The sequence below is a fragment of the Amblyomma mixtum genome, chromosome 10 (assembly GCF_055824585.1).
Source record: "Amblyomma mixtum isolate Tamu chromosome 10, ASM5582458v1, whole genome shotgun sequence".
In the NCBI taxonomy this organism is placed as follows: domain Eukaryota; kingdom Metazoa; phylum Arthropoda; class Arachnida; order Ixodida; family Ixodidae; genus Amblyomma; species Amblyomma mixtum.
The window spans coordinates 64,994,017-65,010,836 of record NC_143021.1 but is presented as its reverse complement, the minus strand read 5'-3'; positions in this window follow the sequence as shown (position 1 = coordinate 65,010,836).

Below are 16,820 nucleotides of genomic sequence, written 5' to 3'. Positions count from 1 at the left end.
TCGCTGTGTCAACTTTCTGACACCGCCTCGTTCAACCGACCTTTGACAAGTGCCTTGGAACACATGGATGTCAAGGCTTCGCAATTCACCGCTCCACCAACACCGTCACCGTTTTGGTGCGCTTGTTATCCGACGTCGACCACCTCAGCGAGCTAAAGACTTTGCTTGCCTTTGGTTCGACCACCGTGACTGTTCAAGCTTATCTGGCATCTGGTTCAGACCTTCAGCGTTATATCGTGTCGGGTGTAGACCCAGACGTCCCACCCAGGGAACTTGTTTCTTCGTTGTATTTTCTGAAGAAGTTAGCGCAAAAAAACGGACATTCAAAGGACATTCAAGACCAAATTGACGAGCGCTCGTGAATGTCTTTTGTGTTTTTTCTTTCTGTCCCTTGTCCTTTTTTTTAGCTAACTTCTTGAGAAAATGAATCACCAACTAGCCCGGCAGCTTGCTCTCCTAAACTGCGTTCGTTGTATTGTTTTACACATAAGGTGGTGGATGCTCCCCACATGGGCACGGAACGTACGTGTCTTGTCACTCTGCAGGGACCTCTGTCTGCACCGACTCGGATATCTTTTCATGGGGGCATCTTGCAGCACCGCCTCTACAAACCTGCAGTCGTCTACTGTTACCGTTGTTTCCGGCCAAGCCATATGAGAGCGTCCGGCCCATATCCCGCAGACACCTCTATGGCGGCTTGAGATTCTGAGAAACATCGCTGCGGCCTATGTCGCAAGGACGATCACGATATTACTTCCAAAACTTCCCAGTGAAGCGCCGCGCCATAGAAAAGCGTCGTAAACGTTGCAAGGCTGCTCGCATGAAGCCAATGCAGGAGGCGTCAAATAGTATCTTGCCTGTATCAAACCCATTTGCACTACTGGCGCTTAGCAAAGATGACACCACCGCACAACGTGATCTTAATGAATGTCTTACCACCACCCGAACATGCAGTCAAGCATTAAAGAGAGCCAAAACACGCTCTGCTAAACCACCCCAAAAATCGGCTCTTCAAGACCAACGTTCAGATGATATTGCCGAATTGGATAAACGGCTTGCGGTTCGCAGGAGGAGGTGCAACGTCTCTCCCAAAAACGGGCTTTACGACCCTATCGTCCAGTCACCATACTACTCATCCATCTCCTGTGACGCAGTAAAATGCCCACACATCGCTTGCCCCTTGCACAACGCCACTGTTGCTCACCTGTCTACTTCGTGGCCCAAGAAAGTCAAAGTTATTTTATTCAGGCAGCAGGAATAGATGCCTAGGAGGCAGACATAAAGGCAAATTAATGCCTTTCTCAGAGTCAGCCCCTTCCCCTCTTCCCAAGCACAACACTCGACAGCAGTTACAATCACATCGTTGAAGAAACTTTTGATCAGTAATCACCACCATAAAAGGAACTCATTAAGACAAAATAGCATACAGGACTAAGTCGTATGGCAAGGAAACAAACCATGCAGTAATATGCAGAGGAAATGAACAAGCAGAAAAACTGAATACTTAATACGAAAACCATCTGGTGTGTACCGGAAAAAAGAAGGGAATAGTCAAAATTGTGCGCTCAGGAAAAATATGTTAATGTTTTTTTCAAAGCCTAGAGCTGAGAAACTGTCAGTAAAGGTATTCATAACCATGGCGTGCTTATTCAAGAAGTTAGGAATCTTTTATGTTAACTTTGTCTTCTGTAGTCTGTATGAATTCTGTTTTTGTTATAAATGGTATGCCGGAGATTATACATGCCTTTTTTATGAGCATATTTCTCTATGAACGATGATGCACTCTGTTTGATTTGAGTGTGCATGGCTACTGCTAGTTTTTTACGTAGTATGTTTGTGATGGTTAGCATTCGATGTTTTTGGAATAACGGAGCTCAGGCAGTTAAGCGCGGGTCATTTTCTATGGGGCGCAGAAAATATTTTTATAGTACATGTAGGTTGTCTAAATTTGTTTTTGTGGACGTACGCCTTACAAGAAGGCAGTAGTGCAGACAGGAGTGTACTAGAGCATAATACAATTGCTTTTTTAACTATGGTGGCAGCAAATCCATTAGTTTGTACGTGAGCCCGATCGTTCTTGAGATATCTGTTCGTAGTTTTGCGGCATGTGCAGACCAGTTTAGGTGTAGCTGAAAGATTACACCAAGAAATTCATTTGATGTAAGCCACTCGATTTGTTCACTGCTGATATGTAGAAGAATATCTGGCGTACATTTATTTCTTGGTTGAAATAAAATATAATTTTTTTGTTTGTGTTCAGGCTAATTCATTTACGCCAAGCCACATCGATGGCTTACACAGCCAGGCATTCGCCTGTCCCTCAATATCTGCTATATTCGCCCCAGAAAAAAAAAGCGTTAGTGTCGTCACCATACAGGATAATTTGTGGGATAGTAGAATATTTACAATATCACTAATATACAACAGATCTAATAGTGGACCAAGTATAGACCCCAATAAAACGGAGAGTTGAGCTAGTTGGTACATGTTTCTTGGAAAAAACAGCGCTAAACGAAAGGACAACGAAAAACAACAACAAAACAACAAAAGGACAACAGGCAGCGCCGGTCCTGTTGTACTCTTTTTCGTTGTCCTTTCGTTTAGCGCTGTTTTTTCCAAGAAGTATAGACCCTTCTAGTATCCCATATGGGATATTACCAATATCAGACGGCGCTTTGCCTACCTCTGTGTAATAGAATTTCTTGCACAGATAACTCTTAATTAAGTCTAGAGCAATACCTCTAATTCCGTAGTTGGCTAACTTTTCCAGTAAGATTTCATATTTGATAGAGTCGAATGCTTTTTGAAATAAAGAAACAATCCTCCTGTGCATAATTTGTGCTCAAAGTTATCTATTATTTTATCTTAAATATTTAGAAGGGCCGTTTCCATTGACTTACATTTTTGCAACCCATACGGTTGGTCTACTATGACGTCGTTTTGCTGAGAGTAGTTTAGAAGGCGTGTATTTATAACTTTTTCTATTATTTTAGAAAAATTGACAAGACAGACATAGGTCTGTAGTTGTTAAGGTTACATTTTTTGCCTCCTTTATGAATAGCGGATACTCTTGCGATTTACAGTTTATCAGGAAAGACACCCAAACTTAGGATCATATTGCATATAAGCGACAAAGGGCGGCTAAAAAGATGTGCAACTGATTTTATTGGTTGCGCTTTCAAGTTACCCACTCCGCAAGCACTACTGATACTGAGCTTTTTTAGTAGTGAAAATATTTCTGCCTCTGTAGTAGGAGTCAAATAGATTGAACCCGCAATAGCCGAACTCGTATATGATTTGCAGTCAACGTAAATGATTTGCTGTCCGAGTTGTTTGTATTAAATACTCCTGCATTTAGGAGGTCTTTATGAAATTTACTTGATGGCGAGGTTCCCGTATAAGTTGTGTCTTCAATGCTCAATTCCTGGAGTTCTTTCTTTTGAGTATTTGACATGCGATGGTTTGCAGTTTGCCATATTTTTCTGGGGTTTTTGGTGACACCCGAAATCTTGTATCCGTGGTAAGAATGGCGCACTTTTTTAATGTCAGGTCCTAGTTGGTTTCTTAATTTCTTATAATGATTTAAGTAGTCCAGAGCTCTATTTCTGACAAACAGAGCGAAAAGTTTATCACGTTCCTTGATTCAGTTTAAAGGTGCTCTGTTAATCCACTTACCTACTTTTCCTAAATTCTAATACAGGAAATGACTGTTTATTATCATCATCAGCCTGACTATACCCACTGCATGGCAAATGCCTCTTCCATATCTCCTCAATTAACCCTGTCCTTTGCCAGTTGCGGCCACCGTATCCCCGCAAACTTCTTAATCTCATCCCCCACCAAACATTCTGCCGTCCCCTGCTACGTTTGATTTCTCTTGGAATCCACTCCGTTACCCTTAAGGACCAGCGGTTATCTTGCCTTCGCATTACATGCCCTACCCAAGCCCACTTCTTCCTTTTGATTTCAACGAAGATGTCATTAACCCGCGTTTGTTCCCTCACCCACTCCGCCCGCTTCTGATCTCTTAACATCACACCAATCATTTTTCTTTCCATAAGTCGCTGCGTTGTCCTTAGCTTAAGCTGAACCGTCTTTGTTAGCCTCCTACGTTTCTGCCCCATAGGTGAGTACCGGTAGGATACAGCTGTTGTGTACGTTCCGCTTGGGCGATATTGGTAAGCTACCATTCATGATCTGAGAGAACCTACCATATGCGCTCCACACCATTCTTATTCTTCTAGTTATTTCCCTCTCATGATCTGGATCAGCGGTCACTACCTGCCTTAAGTAGACATATTCTCTTACTACTTCCAGCACCTCGCTACCAATTGCGAACTGCTGTTCTCTTGCTAGGCTGTTGAACATTAATTTCGTTTTCTGCATGTTAAATTTTAGCCGCACCGTTCTGCTCTGCCGGTCTAACTCATTGATCATGCTTTGCAGTTCATGTCCTGAGTCGCTTAGCAAGGCAATGTCATCAGCGAATCGCAAATTACTCAGGTATTCTCCATTAACTTTTTTCTCCAACTCTTCCCATTCCAGTCCCCGGAATACCTCCTATAAGCAGGCAGTGAAGAGCATTGGCGAGATCGTGCCTCCCTGCCTGACACCTTTCCGTACTGGATTTTATTGCTGACTTTATTGAGGATTTGTGACGGAACAGCGCAAAACACCGGGACAAGAGACAAGCGCTGCTCTTGTCCCGGTGTTTTGCGCTGTTCCGTCACAAATGAATAACCAACATGCCCAAGCTAGTGTCCTGGTTTATTGAGGACTATAGGAGCTGTAAAAACGTTATAAATATCTTCAATAGTTTTACATAACACTCATCCACACCCTGATTCCGCAATGCTTGTATGACAACTGAGGTTTCCACTAAGTGAAGTGCTTTCTCGTAATCAATGAAGGCTGTATATAGGGGTTGGTTATATTCTGCACATTTCTCTATCACCTGATTGATAGTGTGAATATCGTCTACTGTCGACTATCATTTACGAAAGCCTCGCTGATCATTTGGTTGATTAAAGTGACAGGTAGTTCTTACTCTGTCAGCGATTACCTTAGTAAATACCTTGGAGCCAACGGACAGTAAGCTTATCGGTCTGTAATTCATCAAGTCCATGACGTCTCCTTTCTTATGACTTAAGATAATGTTAGCGTCCTTCCAAGATTCTGGTACTTTCGAGGTCACAAGACAGTGCGTATGCAGGGTGGCTAGTTTTTCTAGCACAATCTCTCCTCCGTCCTTCAACAGATCTGCTGTTGCCTGATCCTCAACTGCTGCTTTCCCCCATTGCATTGTTCCTAAGGCATTCTTTACTTCCTCCTTCATTACTGGCTGGATGTCCCATTGCTGTGCTCTAATGCGTCTCTCAGTAACTTTCTGATTGCAATCGCTACTGTATAGATTTATGTAAAACTCTTCGGCTACTTTAACTATCTTATTCGTATTGCTAATGACATTGTCCTATTTTTCTCTTATCGCATACATCTGGTTTTTACGTATCCCTAGTTTTTCTTCACTGCTCTTAGGCTACCTCCGCTCTTTAGAGCATGCTCGATTTTCTGCATGTTAAACTACTTGATGTCGGCTACCTTGCGCTTATTTATTAACTTCGACAGCTCTGTTAGTTCTATCCAGTCTGTGGAGGTAGACGTCCTCAGGCTTTTACATTTCTTAATCAGATCTTTAGTCTCCTCAGATAGCTTCCCGGTATCCTGTCGAACCATCCTACCACCGAATCTATCCTACCGCGATTTGTACGGCGCACTCCGTTGTGATATCTGTCAGATGATTGTTCATTGTTTCAACATTACGGTCGTCTTCTTCAATTAAAGCGGAAAATGTGCTCTGCAGCGACATCCTGAATTCCTCTACCTTCCCTCTTAATGTTAACTCGTTAATAGACTTCCGCTTCACTAATTTCCTGCGCTCCCTTCTCATATCTAAGCTAATGCGAGACGTTACCATTCTGTGGTCGCTACAACGGACCTTTCCGAGGACCTCCTCATCCTCTACGATGCCAGGCTGAGCGCACAGTATGAAGTCTATTTCATTTTTAGTCTCACCATTAGGGCTCTTCCATGTCCACTTCCTGTTGGCTCGTTTGCGGAAGAAGGTATTCATGATCCGTAAATTATTTCTATCTGCGTACTCTACTAATAACTCTCCCCTGCTATTCCTAGAATCTATGCCATAGTCACCTACCGCCTGATCTCCAGGCTGCTTCTTCTTCTCATTGAATTCGCCCATCAGTATAGTGTACTGTGATTTTACTTTGGCCATCGCCAATTCCACGTCTTCGTAGAAGGTTTCAACGATCTGGTCATTATGGCTCAATGTGGGCGCGTAGGCCTGAACCGCCTTCAGCTTATATCTCTTATTAAGCCTAATTACGACAGCTGTCACCCTCTCGTTAATGCTATCAAACTCCTCTATATTGCCAGCTATATCCTGATTGATTAGGAATCCCACGCCTAGTTCTCGTCTATCTGCCAATCCACGATAGCACAGTACGTGCCCGCCCTTTAGTACTGTCTACGCCTCATCTGTCCTCCTAACCTAACTAAGCCCTATGACATCCCGATTAACACCAGCTAATTCCTTCAACAGCACTGCTAAACTACCATCACTGGATAAGGTTCTTACGTTAAACGTTGCTAGGTTCAGTTTCCAAAGGCCGCCTGTGAAAAAGAAATTGAATGAATATCCATGACTGGGACTCAAACCCGTGGCTGTGCGAACAGATCTCCTTTTAGGGCCGCTCAGCGAGACCAAAAAAAAAAAGACCACTAGGCTATCGCCGCAGCCAACAAGCTCGTGCTAAACTGCACCACACTGTCGCGCTGTGCATTGGAGAGCGTCGCCTTCAGCAACTTCCATCTGCTCCGTCCCGTGGCACTGCCTGCTCACAAATCGGTGCTTTCGCTCCGATTCGAATGTAGCAAACATTCTCTATAGTTTTTATCATCAGGCGGTTATGAGGCACGCGATCAAAGGATTTAGAAAAATCAATAAAGATGGAGCCAATGTAGAGGGAAGAGTTGATTGCTTGATGAAGGTCCGTTATTAACTCAAATAACTGTGCCTGGCACGAAAGATGTTTCCGGAAGCAATGCTGGTTTTTATAAAACAAGTTGTTCTGTTTAAGATGAATCATAATGCGAGTGTATATCATGTCTTTGCCTTGCGCTTCACTAGTTTCCTCCGTTTTCTCTTCAAATCTAAGGTAATACGAGACATTAGCATTGTGTGGTCTCTACAACGGACCTTCCCGAGGACCTCCACATCCTCTACGATGCCAGGTGGAGCGTATAGTATGAAGCCTATTTCATTTTTAGTCTAACCATTGGGGCTGTTCTACGTCCTCTTCCTGTTGGCTCGTTTGCGGAAAAAGGTATTCATGATACATAGATTATTTCTACCTGCGAACTCTACTAATAACTCTCCCCTGCTATTCCTAGAACCTAAGCCATAGTGACCTATCGCCTGGTCTGCAGCTTGCTTCTTGCCTACCTTCGCATTGAAGTCGCCCATCAGTACAGTGTACTGTGATTTTACTTCGGTCATCGCCGATTCCACGTCTTCATAGAAGGGTTCAACGATCTGGACATCATGATTTGATGTAGGCGCGTAGTGCTGAACCACCTTCAGCTTATACCTCTTATAAAGCCTAATTACTATTGCAGCCACCCTCTCGTTAATGCTATAAAACTCCTCTATGTTGCCAGTGACATACTGATTGATGAGGAATCCCACGCCTAGTTCTCGCTATCTGCTAATCCACGATATCACAGTACGTTCCCGCCCTTTAGTACTGTATAAGCCTCATCTGTCCTCCTAATCTCACTAAGGCCTATGCCATCCCAATTAATAACCGCTAATTCCTCCAACAGTACTGCTAAGCTGGCCTCACTGGATAAGATTCTTGCGTTAAACGTTGCTAGGTTCAGTTTCAAATGGCGGCCTGTCCGGTGCTAATGATTCTTAGCACCCTCCGCTGCGTCACAGGTGTGACCGCCGCCCTGGTCAGCTGCTCCGCAGCCACTGGGGACTGAGGGCCGAGGGTTAATTGGGTTGTTCATAGAAGGTCGCTGAAAATTGTGCACCAAGCCAGAGCCTCCTGCAAATTAGAGGAGGCGCTGACCAAGCGTTCATTGTCCGCTTTTGTTGGCGTTTGTGCGCTCGAAGTCACTTTGAGTTCACATCAGCCCAGTAATGGCCTTTGTGCAGATTCTCAGACGAACTGCGACAGGTCTGTGCTTCATCCGTCCAGATCACCTGCTGTAAAAAATTAGGCAGTGGCTTAGGTCTGGTTGAGCCTGGATATAGAAGCGAAAAGCTTCAGTTACGGTTGGTTTGACGTCATCGCTGCCGCAGTTCACGCAAAATGGACTGGGAGCACCACGGTAACGATGGAGCAGTTCGGCCGTCTCACACTGCCAGTGCGGAGGCATAGGAGGAGACGGAAATTTGCGCGGTAGAAATTCAAGGAGAGGGCTGAGTCGGGCTGGTTGGTTCATGTTGAATGGTACGGCAAAACAGCGCTGACGGACGGGACGGAAGAAGATGAGACAAACACATGCGCTGAACTAACAACCAAATGGTTTATTGCGAAAGAGGAGTGCAATATAAAGCATAGAAGGGAAAACTGCGGTGTAAACATGACAAGGCATACATTCCGGATATCATCAATGATTAAGAAAAGCGATCTCCTGTGGGAATAGAGCCACCGATGGTTGGCTTACACATGAGTTGCCTAATGTGTGAATGTGAAAGGCCTCCGATATCAGGCGTGAGGTGTGATCTCTATACTTGGTGATGATAGTGGTTTGGTCTAAAAACGCCTCACATTTGTCGCAATCTGCGAAATGAATGACCATGTTATTTCGGCGTGACTTGTTTTCTATGTCTTTCGCGTGTTCGCGTAGCCGATCATTGACGCACCGTCCGGTCTCCCCGATGTAAAATCGGCCGCATGACAGTGGAACCTTGTAGATCACACCACAGCAACAGTTGACAAATTTGTTTCTGTGTTTCTTCTGGCATGCCTTCTTTCCATTTTCCAGAAATTCATGGGGCACTTTGACTGTCTAAAGTGCTGCAAGGCGAAATCGTTTCCTGGCGCACTTTTTGTCTTTTATTTTTGTTTTTCATGTATTATTTCTTTCGTTTCATGATTTCTTATTTTTATTGTGTTTTTTGTTTTATTGTTTTTAATTTTTCAAATTTTTTCCTTTTTGTTTTTGTTTCCCGTTTTTCTTAGTTTTATTGGGTTTTTTTCCATAACATACCATTTTTTCCATTTCATTTTTTATTTCTCTCTTTTTTAATGATTTTTGTTCTTGATCAGTTTGATTTATCATTCCTTTTATTTTATTTATGAAACCCATGCATTCACTAGATGCGCCTTTATTCATGCTCAAACCGTGAGCCTTCGTGGCGGAGTGGTAGCGTCTCCGCTTCAAGTGCCCAAGGCCCTGGTTCGATTCCCAGCCTCGACGCAGTTTCTTTTTAAGTAGTGACGCGGCGGCGGCGACGGCTGCGGCCACCTGCGCCGCGCGTGACGTCACTCGGTTTCGCGCATGCGCAGACCTCGTCATTCGGTTTCACTTCATACGCGAAGTTTGCTTCCGACCCTCGTGGCGAAGCTTTTCGCTTCAAAAACCAGGATGTCAGCCTTACGGACTTAGGGCACAGTTGCAGAAACACTGCCTTTGTTGAAAGTCTGCCGCACATCGCCAACACTACCTATTCTAGGTGGTGTTGACTCTACTGCTGGTGCAGGCTCACTTGAAAAAGATACATGCAGCGTTGAACAAAAACTCTCCGCACTGACTTTATGCTTGAACCGGCACACTGGATCGAAGCTTCTGGCTTCGCTCTTTCGAACGCAAGCGCGCCGATTTCAAACTCTTCGTCTAGAACGTGCGATTCTGGCCCGCTTGTTGACGCGACAGAACCAGTGGAGGTAAATGTGTTGAAAATCCTTACAAATGATGCCTCCGCTGGGAGCCGGTGCCCCGGTTGCTTAAAAGCGCACAACTGCTCTGGCAGACATTCCATGATTACTTATGCGGAAACCATGTCCGCTTTTTATTCTCTGGATAACCTTCCTTCGTGCTCATTCTGTCACACACAACAAGCAGGAATGGCGTGAGCCTTTCTTTTTTGCCGCTTCCACAAACGAGAACGTCCACGCAGTCGTTCTGAGGTCGCATTGCAAGTGCAATGACAGCGCTCACTGGGTACCGACGCGCTGGCAATTCCGCTGAGCCAAGGAGCGCACCGAAACTGCAGCGACACCACCGGCTCTCATGCCTGAACCTCAGGTGACGTCAGCAGTGCGATGCGAAGCGCAGCGCGGAGATGCGCTTAGTAGGGTGACTTTCTCACCCCGCAACGGGCGCTAAAAATTTGTTGCTGATTTTTTTCTTGGCTAGACTATTTGGAGCACTATCTCCAATTCCGCTAATAAGAAACACCCCCTAAAATAAAGATTAGTACAGTGATTAGCGCATTTAGTTAAAGAATGAAGTACTTTCTGCCTCCTACCCTGTGCCGCCGTTGCCCCCAATATCGCCCCGGGGCTAAAATAAATCTTAAGCAAGTCACCTTCTTATAAAAATTTTGACCTGCTAAAAAAATGCACCCAATATAGCACACAGCATTACAACAATAACAAAATTAGTAATTTAATTTCTGCCTCCAAATTTACACAAATGAGCTGCACAAAAATCTATCATCAACAAAATGCCTCTGCCGCAGCCCCTATATATTAAGCAGCAACGACAGGCTGCCAAAAAGAAAATATGAGACGCATGACAGTTTCATTTTTCAAATGAATGAGCAAAAAATAGCACAATTTAGAGTATAAAAAATAATCAGATCAAATAAAATCTCATCTGTAGTTCTGGACACGCAATGCAAATTTTATATTCATGAAGGCAGGCTTACACATGATCACGCCCTTTATTTATCAAACACAGTGGAGTGAAAAAAACAATTCAAAGTGCATTATTTCAATTATTCCACAGTGTATTCATTGTTTACAAACAGCGCAATTCTGGATGAATGCGGAAAAACAAGTTGAAATTCTTCGATTTTTATGCGTTTAGCAGAGAAGAGAGTGTATATCGCAGACGCTCTTCCACGGCGTTCATGCGTGTTGCTGACACCAACTAGTTTTCGGGCTGTGTGACAGGGTAGGTCGTTTTCTCTTCTTGTCAATTGGCTAGACGTGGATTATCATTTATGTTATTTTTGGTTTCTATTTCAAAGCGAACGCTCAGGAGGTATTTAAATAAACCGACGATTTTTATTACGCCACGTTTAAGAAAGAAACTTCAGCTGCGTGCCGTATAGTTCGCAATAAAAACGTTGCCAAGAAAAGTTTTTTGCAAAAACTTGAATTTTTTTGCAGACAGGAATGCAGTGCCCTAAACAAGTTGACAGTAGCTAATCTAATAATAGAACCGCGCGTATTAAAGAAGTAGCTTAATCGATTTGGGAAGACTATCTTAAGCAACCAATGGTACAAGTCAGTCTGGCCAATTGTTTTACAACATCGTTCAGGTGATCTTCCTGCGACATATTTCCAAAAACTTCTACATCAAGGCATGAAAAACGATCAAAGATTTTATTTTTCTTGGACTTAAATATCATACTATTGTGTAGGGCAACCGGTATATTGCTTCTTGTGTGTTTTTCTTCCAATCTTATGCATGTGAATTAATTTGTGACCATTTTTCCAGTGTTGTCAATATCGTATTAGACAATTGTATGAAGTGGGGAACGCAACTTGTAGAGGAAAGAAAATGCTTGTACCATCAACATATATGAAGAACATGGCATTTGGGTTAATTTGTACAATATCATTATGGTCGATGTTAAAACGCAGTGGCCGCAATATGCTGCCTTTCAGGACACCAGAAAAAAAAATCAGTTTTATTTTGGCTACGTTTTATTTATGTGCACCATTTGTTTCCTTTTAGAGAATGGAGATTTTATTAGTTGTGCAGCCTGGTCTCGGGTTAAGCTATACTAAGGAACTCATAATTTACTAGGTGATAGCCATTAAAGCAATCTACTAGTATTCCTAATTCAAAAGCTGCATTTTGAAATTGTGCCAGATTATAGATTTTTAGCTCTAAAAGCGCTAGTTAAGTAGATTTGTTTTTTCCGGAATCCGACTTTCCCCAATCCTTTGCAGAAAACCAAGGGGTACAGACACAGGTACATAACTGCAATAAAGCGGAGAGTTGAGCTAGTTGGTACATACTGCTAGGGACAATGAAAGTACAAAGGTCCTGTTGTCTTCTTCTTTCTTTGTCCCTCGACTCAGCGCTTTTTTTCCCCAGCAGTACATAGCTGCGCAAATAATTTCGGTCTCTCTTATAAAAAACATAGGTTATTTTTTCCATCACCATCGGTGGTGTTTATATGAAACGTTGACTTAATGTGCATTTTACAACGTTTAACGGTATTTCACAATTCTTAACACTGTAATAATATTTAAAAGTCCGTACAGATGCAACGTTCACTTTGAACGTTCAACTGCGCTCCAAGGGACACTTTGTCCTTTTGTACAAAAAGCTGGTCTTTTGGGGATTAATCGCTAGACTTCTACGAATCATCCCTATGGGCCGAAAAGTTGCAGTTCTGCATTCAAACCCCGACTTTCTCTACGTCCTTCATTCATTGATCACAGCATGCGTAAAAGAAGAGAAAGCAGCCACTGCGCCAGGGGCCAGCCTGAGGACGTCATGGAAGAGAGCAGCTCCGACGAGAGGCCTGCTACCCGTGCACCGTCCGGGACCCGCAGGTCTCGCTCGCTGCAGGGCGTGCCAGTGACGAGGTCGTCGCTGAGGCGCACTTCTTCGGCTGCCGGCGCTGATCGACGGCGCTCACTCACCAGCCTGGGCGTCCGATGGAAGGACCAGGAGATGCAGTCTTCTGTGGAACAAGCGGTGAATGGCACGCAGTCTTATAGTCGCATGCAGGCAGCCCGCGACATAAAGAGTAGCCGCGGCAGCGTCCGTGAGTAGTCTTTGGCATATAAGGGGCAAATACACGGCGGCAAGCGGCGGATGACGAACCTGAAAACATAGTGCGAACTGGATGCTGTCCTATCCACGTTTTCTTATCTGGTGTGTCATCGTCTGTGCTGTACGCCGCCATGAACCAATACAGACTCACCCAACTTTCGATGCTTCTAAGCCGCTGTATTTTTCTCACAGCGCCCATTCTGTTTACTGCCTAGTTTTCAGTTTGTCGTCCAATGGGGTGCATGTTAAAACTCCGTCTCATGTCGTCTCATGGGCTGCATGCTAGAAGCTTCTCTTGTATTTCTGGCTTGCTAATCAACCAGATCTGCACATATGAGATAAAAACTACATTATACAGAAATTACAACGACGAAATGGAGCTAATATAGATAACCCCTGACTGGTCTGTTCTTGAGGGTACTAGTGCTACCGGGCTTTATGTCTACAAGGGGGGCGGCCTTCTAGCGGAAAAAAGAATGCGCTGTCAGAATGATGGCTGCAAATCGCCATTTAATATGTGGCAGTCTTCATTCCTATTACTGATGGAGATCACAATGTCGGTTTTGGCTGCTGTGTGCAATGTAATATAAATTCGCCTACACTTACGGCTTTGAATTCTACCTCCAAGAGTAATGGCCGCTGTTTACCTCCCAATGAACCAGAGAACGCGAGCAGCGTGACACTTAATAGTCTACATTAGCACCTGTATCTGTATTTCTCAACAGCACTCACAATCACAGGCTAACCTTTTCACTACCACTGAGACCCCCCATGACGCGTCGGTAAAAACTAAGGGATCTGATTCACTGCATCACACCTGTAAAGAGGTCTCGAATGGCGCGCTCTGTTGTACATTTATCGCCGCTGCCTGTCTTACCCGATACAGCTTTTCAAGGCAAGAGGAATTAAATGTCAGTTATGAAAATGTGCATGCAGAATAAGGTCTTCTTTCGAGTCCTCTTGGCCCCTCGTAAATCACGCAAGTGCGCCGTTCGAGCGCTGAAGACAAGGATGTGGACATTTGTACCACAATCTGTTCATTTTGCATCGCCCGAACAAACAGAAGCTACAGGGTGCCAAGTCCATTCTACAGTCAAAATAGGCGTTGCGCTTCTTGCTGTGCGAACTGACATCATGTCGCAAGTGAGAGGTGTTCTTCCATAGCCTGTCTTAGAAACTGCGGTGTTCGTCTGTCATGGTTGCGGTGTAAAATTTGGAATCGACAGGCTGGAAGAAATTCAAAAGAATAGCCTTTTTAGTCTGCCAAAAAACAGATCACAGCTATAGGCCCACTCAGAGTTTCTTCTTGGAGTTTCCTTTTGCAGTACCTCAGTCGACGCTGCATGGAGTGATCACTGTAGAGGTGACATGACGTTTATCATTGGTGAAGGTGCTTTTCAGGAAACTCTTCATGCATGCAGTGGCGTGTTGGTTCAGGAAGTCCTGGTCAAAACTTCGTGCTGTGCTCTTTCCACACCTCTGTCGGCATTGCTTTTAACGTATTTAAACCGCTATACCTTCTTTTCCACGTCACAGTCACAATTGCAAAACTCGTCCCCGATCAATTTATTGTGCTCAAGTGCTCGGTTTGGCCGCAATCATTTCGCAAGTGTTTGTGAATGTCAAAGGGCGCAGTATTTTCATACAACCCTACCAACCTCTGACTCTACCTCGCTCAATTGCTGCTTTGCAGATTGCACCGCTCGCATGAAAACTGTTCGCCTTGCTTCTGCGCAGGACGAGAAATCGCCGGAGGATGCGCTTGAGCACCGCGACCTCGAGACGTCTTCCGCTCTGAATCCGAGGAACGTGATTCGCGCGCCAGCCAAGACTTCGCTGGCCGCGGCCGTACTCGTAGCCACGGTCTTTTTCGCATCTGTCTTGTTCAACGGAAGTGGCCACCACCACTCGTACGGAGTGATGAGGCGGCAGTGGCGAACGCCGGCTCCCAGACCCTGTGGCAGCGAGTCCTGTAGCAGGCTCGCCGCCCTGCTCGCTGGCGCCGTGAACCATAGTGCCCGGCCGTGTGACAACTTCCACGACTACGTCTGCGGAGGTTGGATGCAGGGCCGCTCGGTGAGCGTCGCGCAAGCAATGCGGGACGCACTCGTCGATGAGGTCAGCCATCGGGCGAGGAGCATGCGGGTGCCCGACCTTCACCAGACGCCGTCGGGTAAGGCGGCCCGATACTTCACCGCTTGCGACGACGTCGTCTCCGCCTCAGAGGATCACCTGGGCGAGGTCAAGGAGCTGCTGCGCAAGGGCGGTATTATGTGGCCCGATGGTGGCGCGAAGACCGATCTGCTTGATGCGGTATTTTGCATGTCTCTCATCGTGAGGGTGCCCGTTGTTTTTGAGCTCTCTCTCAATCTTACAAACATTGGTATTTCCAACACCATGGGCCTGTTCAACGCAATGAACACTCGCAGGCAAGAAACGAGAAAGTCCAGTGCCAGGAATTTCTTCCGCACTCTTCACGAGTCCTTCTCGGATGAACAAACTCCTCTGCCTGACTTGGACAGACGTTTCACGGCTTTAGTCTACCAGCAGAGGGAGCTCTTTGCTTCGCTGGATGCTGCCCTTAGTAGCATGGCGCAGAAGGAGACCAACACCGCTCAATTGCATGAGTGGACGAAATCTGTGTCCAAAAAGCGTTGGCAGACAGCGTTTTTCAAGTACTTCAAGATTTTTAAGAACGACTCGATGCCAGTTGTAGTGGACAGTAAAGAGTACTTTTCGGCTTTCTTTGTACACTACAAAAAATTCGGACCACAAAAGACCATGGATCTCTACGGCTACCTGTGTGCTCAAGCCCTGTTCGCTTTTACCAACCAGAAAATTATTGCAAGCTACTACGGTTCGCAACGCGTTGCACGCCACCACCGAGCGCACTGCTTCCACCAGACAGACTTTTTTATGCACTACGCGTTTCAGTACAGTCTTTTCAACGACATCAACACCGAGTCGGTCAAAGATGATGTGACACGCCTTGTCACGCGTATTGAGCGTGCCGTGGATGAATATCTGTCAAGCCGCTGGCATTTCTTCGGTGACTGCCCTGCATACGCCAATGATAAAGAAGCAGTGCTAGATGTGTTCCGAAGGTATGAGAACCACTACGTCAAGAAATTCTATTCCTCCCTTCCAGACATGACCAGCGACCCACTTTCTAACTGGATGGAGGCCGCTGAGGCTGCATCTTCCATCTTGGGCGGGAAAATTCCAGCTGGAGAGCTCATGTTCGGCCTAGAAGTACGGACCAGAGACTCTCCCATTGAAGTATCCGACCTGGACGGCCTCTGGTACGCGCTGGGAGCACCGCACGCACTCAAGTTGGCTGGCCTTGGATCGCGTGTCACAAAGATAATCTTCTACAGTCTTCTCTCGCCGCAAAAGACGTGCAAGATTCTCCAAAAGAGCACAGAGAAACTCTGGAACTGCCTGACGGCTACAGAGCCAGAAGCAGAACGATTGGGGGCCGTTCGACGTGACGTCTTGGTCTCTTTCTTGTCGCACAGGGTTCTGTGGGCAGTCCTCCAAGACTCCATAGTAGGCGGTGGTTCGAAGGCGCTAGCAGACTTTCCGTCTCTGTCGGAACCGGAGCTGTTTTTTGTCTTAGCTTGTCTGCCCTTGTGTGGAGACGAGCACGCTGCTGCCAAGTGCAACCTGCCCCTAAAGCACAGCTCCGAGTTTGCACGCGTCTTTTCGTGCCGACGCGGCACTCCTATGCGCCCCAAGTTTCAGTGCAGCTTGAAAGCACCAAGACTGCA